Consider the following 9,038-nt stretch of genomic DNA (forward strand, 5'->3'; position numbering starts at 1 on the left):
TTTTCCAACTTTCCTAGAAACGGGGGTTATTTTTTACCGAAATCGGAAAAGCTAGCTGCTTCCCTCCGACTAACCAAGTCCCGACAACAGCTGTGAACTAAACACTCGAAACAGAACAATTACACAAATCTAGGATGTAATGTGAACTAAACACTGGAGAAGAACAGAATCCAGTTATTGCTGCTGGAAATAAGGAGCTAGTTTTCCCTTGCTGCCCTCTTCACTCAGCCTGTGATATCAGCCTATAAACACTTCAAGAAACAACCCATTGCCTTTAAAGATTCCCCTCCAAGACAAACACACACTCTCACACCATCTCTCCCTGTGGACATCCCAGTCAGCCTTAATGGGAGCGCTGGGCGGTCGATGGAGGAGGTTAAAGGAACCGTGCTGTCCCAGTAAATACCAGAAGACGCACACAGTGCAGAGGGCTGAAAATGTGTCTATCTGTAGGCCTGTGTATGGCCGTGAATAATAACTGTTTGTGTATTTGTGGGCTGTTTACAGGCTGAACGCCCCTCTTCCCTCTAACAAACTCCCCCTCTCGTTCATTTTTAAAGGTTACAGGCTGATACAGCCCAATTTTACAGGCAGCAGTGCCAATAAAAGCTGCTCGCCTCCGAGTAAAGCCGCTGTAATGAATGAAAAGCACTGAAGAGGATAAAGACGAAGCATGTCTGAAGATGAAGAGAACCAGAGGGGCACAATAACAGTTTTCTCCATTATTTCCTTATTGCACTGAGTCATGTAAAAGATGCCTTCATCTAAAGTGACTTACAAGTGAGGAACAACATTCAAGTTTCAGCACAGTTGAGTGTTAAATCTATTTTATTCTCCTTAAACGACAGAGTTCAAACAGAAGTGGCACTGAAGTGTGTGGGAGGAGGTTTTCTCTGGAGAGCTGAGCCTTCAATAGATTCATGGAGATAGAAAGGGAGAACCCTGCTGTGATTGCTAACAGTTTGGACTAAGACTGCTTTCTGCATGTTGATGGCAGTACAAGATGATGCTCCTGAGAAAAACAGAGTGTTGAAGTTGTCATTTCCTCATCTAGGCCCAAGGAGGAGTTTACAAAGAAAAGGGGTCACAGTATTGAGCCTTGAGGCATCCCGCTAAAGGGGCCCTGGGACACAGATGTTTTTCCTGGCAAAGAAACTTATGATTCAGAGCCAGAATGATTCATACCCGAGATGCCAATCTCAGATAATACAGAGAGGGATTCCCTGCTTTACTCAAAAATGTCAAAAATAAGACCTGATTTTAGGAAATCCACCTAAAAATGACATTAAAAAATATATAAGATTGAAATACCAAAAAAAAACGGAATTATTGTCATGCAGAATATTACGTTTAGATCTGCTTTGCTGTTCAAGGTGTCAGTCTTTCCACAGATTCGAAGAGTCGAACAGGTACAGTTAAAGAGGAGACGTCTCGGAGGCAGAGCAGGAACAAAATGGAGGCTTAAACCATTTCTTCCCTGGATCATCAGGGGAAATGTGAGATCTCTGGTGGATAAAATGGACGAGCTTGACGCCCTGATGAGGACACAGCAGGAATATCAGGAAGATACCTGGCTGCAGGAACACCTCTAACAGCTCTCTGCTCAGCTTTAAGACTATAAGAGCAGACAGAGACTGCAGACAGAGCGCTAACAGTAAAGGAGGATCACAGAGCTGGTTAACAACAGATGCTGTAATCCTGGACGTGTCACTGAGAAGGAACGTCTCTGCACCCCCAGATGTTGAACTGCTGGCTCTGAGTTTCTGTCCATGTTGTCTACTGAGAGTTCACCTGAGTTACCTGCTGACGCTGTGTGTGACATCATCAGCTGAGTTGTTGCTAAGCTACAAAAACAACACCCCAACCCACCGATGGAGACCTCTGAAGATTTCTACCACACCTTCCTCTCTGCTACACTTCAACTTTCTACAACTTATGTTTTATATCTTTAATAATAGTTCATTAATACTACAGCAATGTAATACAAGTCTTATTGAATTGATTTTCTTTTCATTTACTAACATTCACATCAGGTTAATCTGGAATGTACAGAAATTATAGCATGTTGTGGCTTAATTTGTGGTATCTTTTATTTTTAGTCTAGAACTCCCTGATATTCCTCAAACTAATCATCCATAACAGCATCAGGTGTCAAAATACCAAAAAGGGGTTAAGTTTAGTTATTATGGACTGACCTTCAGCTGCCATATTAGGTTAGTTATGCAGCCGGTTATCACCTGAAGAACATTTCAAGGATTACAGGACGAATGTGTCGGAGTGATTCAGAGAAGCTGCTCCATGCATTTATCTTCAGGGACTTGATGACTGTCACGGTGCATTTCCTGCTCTGATGGATCAGAGCCGCAGCTGATTCAGACGCTGCTGCTCGAGTCCTCACTAAGTCCAGAAGACTGGATCCCATCACTCCAGTCCTGAGGTCTCTACACCGACTTCCTGTCCATCAAAGACTCCCAGCTGTCGGTTTATAAAGCTTCAAATGGTCTGGACAGAATGTATTTGAATGTCTTTAAAGTATTTCATTCTCCCTGTAAGACACTTTGAATTGCTTTGTTGCTGAATTGTGGCACATATATAATTTTCTTATGACTAAAATGTGATGAACTGTTCAGTTTTAAATGATTTCTTTGTGTGGCAGCAGCTCAGACGCCCCTGATAAAGATGGTCTGTATCGGTTTAAAACTACTTTTATCTCCTCGGCGGGCTGGTTGTTGTGTTATTTAGTTTTTTCCGGCCGGTGATATAGATCGGCTCCGAGCGTCTCCCGGGTTCAGGGGGATTAGTGATGCTCTGCTGTGTCTCCAGTGGATCCTGTGACAGCTCTAATGTCGGTGTGATTTACAGACCGCTGGACAAACAAGCATCATTACCGCAGTCTGTAAACGTGGGTCTGACTGACCGCCTCCAAAGTGGAGTCTGGGGATCCTCAGGGGCCCTGAAGAGGCTCCCGGAGGACCCTTCAGCGAAATGAGAGAGTTTTATTTGACTATTATTTCATTCAGGAAGAGAATGAGCGATCAGAGGTTTGAGTCTCAGTAAGCGACGGACAAAAGCCTCTCAGTTTTACAGCATGAGGTTCTGTGCTGCGGGTCTGTTTAAAGTGAAATGTCCACCATAAAACACGTCGGTGAAAAGCAGTGCAGGTGATCTGGTGCCTTGGGTCCGTGTTCACAGCCAAGAAACATTCACTCTCATCAAGTTGTTTTTGTGTAATTGAGCCCTTAGAGTCTCATTTTCTTAAAAGGAGCAGAAATAGCTTTGCTTCAACTCGTTTTATTACTTGAACTTGGACAGACTCACGTTATTTTATTCTAAATCATTTAAACAGAAGGATTTATTTGTTGCTTTTACAGAAAATTATGTTTTTCAGACCCAGTCCCAATGAGGAATGCTTTATAAGACGGAGATTTTTCTTGCAGTCTCATGCAGATCAACATTAAATCAGGTGTTGAAGCTCTTTTGCAACCTAATGAGAGGCTGCATGACTCTGCGGATTCTCTCAAACAAATCCCAAACATATCCAACACAGCCAGACTCAGGGAGCATCTGCCTCAGAGAGCTGGAGTGAGGAGAAAAATCTCAGATCAGAAACATGCAGCTTCAGAGACAGAAAGTTCTCTCAGGGAGAGAAGCAGCACAAAGAAGAAGAGGAGAGTGGAGGGGAAGCGTTCAGTGCCTCACAGGATGGGATGGTTCAGAGTCCTCTGGGCTACTCCTGACTGGAAGCTTTATTAAAAAGGAAAGTTTCAAACTTAAAGGTAGAGAGAGCAGAGAACCCAAACTGAGAGCTGGTTCTTCGGAGGGGGGCCTGAAACAGGAAGTAGACCCGCAGTCAGTGGTTGGTTTTCTGTCTTTTGGCTCTTCGTCTCTGCTCTGGTTCAGTTATTTCTTATTGTCTCTGTCTGTGCTCGTTTGTTTTTCTGTTTGAGCTTTTTTATGTGTTTTATTTTCACTGTTCTGTCGTATTCTGGCTCCTTATCACTACCCGTAAATGTGTCACTCACTCACTTATTGTCACTTAACTCATAAACCCTCAGTATTTACAGCTCTCCAGTCATCATTGTTGCTGTCCTCTGGTTTCTGCTGGGGTGTTCTGTTACTTTCTGTCTTTGTTTTCCACCTTTGTTTAGCTTGAATGAAACCTTTCATCAGCTGGTAGACGTACGTTTGGGTGCTTTACCTCGAGCTCAACATGAGCCGCGACACCTGCAGTCCGAGAGCGAAGGGCTGTGCTGGGACCTGCTGACGCCTCTAACAAAGTCATCATGTTTCTTGGACTTTGGGACCTTCAAGTAATATCCTTCTCAGCAGGGAAAGCTGGAAAACACATAATATACATAAATAAAAGGAACGGTTCCACCATAAAATACTCACAACATCTGGCTGTAAAACAGCTGCTACCTAACAGACATTTATACTGTCAATATGTGCAAAAATATGGTTCATTGGACTGTAACCCATGAGCAAAGAAACATGAAGGATACACAGAACGGGCATCCTGCAAACTTTAAAGGTCCTTCCTCGACTTTAAGAAGCACCTGAATGATGTTTGGTCATCAAGAGCTTTGAATATGAAAGAATATTTTAAACTGGAAACCAATGAAGAGAAGCTAAAACTGGACTCCTGCTAGTTTTTAATCAGAAAAGTCGGAGGTTTCAGTGGTTTTAGGGTTGGATGAAGCCGGTATGTTTAAGAGAATTTATTAATTAAGGCAATTAAGGCAATTTTAACTAATTTCTGAATTTTTCTTGACACGAATACTTTCAGTTCCAAGAAATCACGTTTTATTTCTAGGTTTTGGTGTCTGTCTGATGAGACATTTCCTAAACGAAACTGAGTTAAAGGAGTTTTCTTACTTTCAGACTACATATTCAATCTGGAATATCAACACATTCAAACTGAATCCATCCTGAAGGCAACTTCGCTCGTCAGCCTCCATTCAGCTGTTGGCAGATAGAAGGAGACTTTTACAGCTTTTTGACTGACATCTGGCAGCTGCTGTCCTTGCTGATGTCGCTGTGACACTTCAGAGGAAGATGCACTCTGCTGAGCTGCTTGGGGAAACTCTTAAAGCAGCTTTCTCTCTTGTTAAAACACAGGAGCGAGATGTCCTCTGTGATATTTCAGGTTTAGAAGCAGCGGTTTATTAAAGATCTCTGCTGAAAACCTCCCACCTCCACTCAGAGAGCAACTTTTAAGAAACAGGAAAAATCAATCATCTGTTTGAGTGGGAAACCGGTGTTTCGCTGACATTTTACAGAACATCACCGGGCATCGGCCTCGTCTCCGGAGTCACAAACTGTTTCTGCACTTGCAACAAAACTGAGCCAACTGTCAATTACAGAGGCCAGAAAATTCAAATGAGACGCCGGTGTACTGCAGGTTATTCATATGTGCTCTCAGTTCCCGTGGGGACAAACAGTCTGAAGGCCGAACAAACGCTTTAACAAGGCGCCGCTGCAGCTCTCATGCTCAGGATCAACACAATCGACTGTGTGACGGATGAGTTAAATGCCAAATGGCTGCAAAAGAGCAGAACTGCTGCTGCCGGAGGTCAGCTTGGTTCTGCGGCTTAAAAAGTGCAATGCTGCCCCCCGCTGCCCCGGCAGGGGAACTACAGTCGTTTACAAATACTGACCTGAAGAAACCGGCCAAATTAAGAATATAGGTTTTAAAATAAGAATAAACTGACTGACTGAGTGGAAATACGCTCTGAAGGGACGAAAACAGCTGGTTATTCTCCATAAAATCTGTTAAAATCACTAAATCTGTTTATGAATGAATTAAAAATAATCTATGAAACATACAGAAACAACAACAGGAAGAAATTACTTTACTTTTCATTAAATTGATCAAATTTTTAACAATATATTAAAAAAAATTATTGATTTTCCCCTTTAAGTCTGAAGTGAATAAGAGAATGGCATCATGTTGTAACATAAAAGTTGAGCTAGTTTATCGAGTGTTTTTGGGGATTTATCTAGTTTTTTTTATTCTAAAGAGTGGTGTAGATATTAATGACTACATTCCTGAATTCACTGATTTAATCAAATTCAGTTTGGTTTTATTTATAAAGCGCCAAATCACATTTCAATTCAAGCCAATTACAGTCGAATTCATTGTAATCCAATCCAATCAATTAAAATAAATTGGTCCATTTCATACAGAGCCAATTAACAAAAACGTCTTGCTAAGGAAACCAGCAGATGGCAGCGAAGCATCTCTTCGATTCAAAGAGACGCACGAGCCTGAGTGTGCACGAGCCTGAGTGTGCACGAGCCTGAGTGTGCACGAGGTGACTGTGGGAAGAAAAAACTCCCTTTAAACAAGAAGAAACCATCAGAACCAGAACCAGAACCAGAACCAGGAAGGGCGCCCATCTCACTCAACAAGCTGAAGGTTGAGAGGAACGAGGGGACAATAAGCACCGTAACACCAGAGATACTTCCTCCTCCGACTGGATTGTGTCGTGGTAAGATTGTAAGACACCCCCCCCCCCCCCACACACACACCCCCCACCCCCACACGCCTACCAGTGTAAATCGCTTTGGATCAAAGCTTCTGCCAAATGCATAAACATAAACCGGCTGAGAAAGAGAAGCACGAGTTAATGACAGCAATGATGTCGTATGTATATGGAGAGTAAAGAGAGCAGAGGGAGGAGAGGTGCATCATGGGAAGTCCTCAGGGCCCTGCAGACCTCCTCCTCAGGGCCCTGCAGACCTCCTCCTCAGGACCCTGCAGTCCTCCTCAGGGCCTTTGCTGACCTCCTCCTCAGGACCTTTAAAGACCTCCTCCTCAGGACCCTGCTGACCTCCTCCTCAGGGCCTTTGCTGACCTCCTCCTCAGGGCCCTGCTGACCTCCTCCTCAGGGCCTTTGCAGACCTCCTCCTCAGGACCTTTGCAGACTTCTTCATGGCCTTTGCTGACCTCCTCCTCAGGGCCCTGCAGACCTCCTCCTCAGGGCCCTGCAGACCTCCTCCTCAGGGCCCTGCAGACCTCCTCCTCAGGGCCCTGCAGACCTCCTCCTCAGGGCCCTGCAGACCTCCTCTTCAGGGCCCTGCAGACCTCCTCCTCAGGGCCTTTGCTGACCTCCTCCTCAGGACCTTTAAAGACCTCCTCCTCAGGACCCTGCAGACTTCTTCATGGCCTTTGCTGACCTCCTCCTCAGGGCCCTGCAGACCTCCTCCTCAGGGCCCTGCAGACCTCCTCCTCAGGGCCTTTGCAGACCTCCTCCTCAGGGCCCTGTAGACCTCCTCCTCAGAGCCCTACAGACCTCCTCCTCAGGGCCCTGCAGACCTCCTCCTCAGGGCCTTTTCAGACCTCCTGCTCAGGGCCTTTGCTGACCTCCTCCTCAGGGCCCTGTAGACCTCCTCATCAAGGCCCTACAGACCTCCTCCTCAGGGCCCTGTAGACCTCCTCCTCAGGACCTTTGCTGACACCCTGCTGGTCACAAAGAAAATTGGGACTCTGAAGAAACTTCAAAGCGAACTTTGTCTCTCTCTATGAGAACAAACTCAGTGCTTCCTGGTGACATGGCGCTCTGTTCTGGCTAAAATGCAAATGCTGAGTTTGATCTGCATATAAATGACGCTCCGTGTCTCTCTGAAGGTCTCTGCGGAAGACAAATGGTGTTTATCAGCGAGTCGGGAATCAGCAGCGGTTTGAACAGGACGCCATCTAATTACCTTTTTTCTTAAAGGTTGTATTTATTAGTATCCATCATCGCTGTCGTTACATCAATTAATGCTGTTGACGGGCCGTGGAGCTGTCACCCCTCGCCTCCCCTCCATCCTTCACAGGCAGAAGAACCTCCTCTCCTCTTCTTGGCATTAAAGGCCTGTCATCCCAGCATGCCGCGGGGCCCCCGGCCATAGCCCAGCGGTGTCAATTAAATTTGATTGACTGAGTAAAAGAAGCACACAAATAAGCCAAAACAACAGACACAAAAATCTATACATGACTCCTCCACCCTCCCCACCCTCCCCACCCCTCCGTCCGGGCTGTCAAATCAAGCGCTTGTCTCGTTCGTTTTCGTGGCGTGTGCCACGGACGTCCGCTGCAAGACAACTGCGACTGTGTGTGTGTTTGTGTGTGAGGGCATCCGTGCTGGCCAAGCTTGTCCCGTCTGCCCCCGTAAACACCCCCCCCCCACCCCCACCACCACCACCATCACCATCCAAACAGAGCGAACCAATTAGCGGCTGTGGAGCTCGTCCGCGCTGCACAGCAGAGGCCCCTGGGTATTGACTCAAACTGTTGTCCAATAAATGAGGTCTAATTTATCAGTTTAACTTCACCCCCCCTGGAAGAAGAAGAGGTAAGAGAGAAAGGGTGGGAAAAAAAGGAAAACAAACAGCTCCTGTTTTTTTGTTTCCCGAACCTGCAAAGAAGGTTTTAAAACCCCTCATAAATCCTGCGTTCCTCGCACATCACGTGCTTGTATCTCACTGTGTTGTTTTACTAATTGTCAGCCTGCGAGCTCATGTTTCATATTCGCTGCGATGATTGAGGGGCACTATTAGAGCAAACCCCATTAGGCTCCGTGGGGAAGCAGCCGGCTCTGCGTGGGAACCATCAAAGGCCAATTTGCTACCCAAACACCATAAATCCTGCCCTGTTAAGTGACTGTTTTTGATGCTGCTGAAGCGCGCAGAAATAAATATACGCTCTGTTATATATTGTCCATTAAATTACCGGTGAGTACAATTCACTCACAGCATTCATCTCGATCAGAAGTGGTGAAAAGTGGGGTCCTGGGACCAGAGAGGGCCTCTGACAGTGTTGCTGGGGGTCTTAACGAAGGCAGCATTTATCATCTAAGAGGAAGCCGAGCTTTGGAAGACTTGGTAAGTTTTACTTATCAGAGTAACAGAGTCAAAATGTTCTGTAATAATAAAGAAATTTAGCATTTAGTGACATCTGGGTCCAGTTTCAAACTGCAACAAACTCGAAGCGAGAAAGAGAAATTATAATGGCCACAAAAAGCAAGAAAAAGGGAAGGTCGGCCCGGGAGCCA

The sequence above is a fragment of the Leuresthes tenuis genome, unplaced genomic scaffold (assembly GCF_036924035.1).
Source record: "Leuresthes tenuis unplaced genomic scaffold, fLeuTen1.0.hap1 SCAF_6, whole genome shotgun sequence".
Lineage (NCBI taxonomy): Eukaryota > Metazoa > Chordata > Actinopteri > Atheriniformes > Atherinopsidae > Leuresthes > Leuresthes tenuis.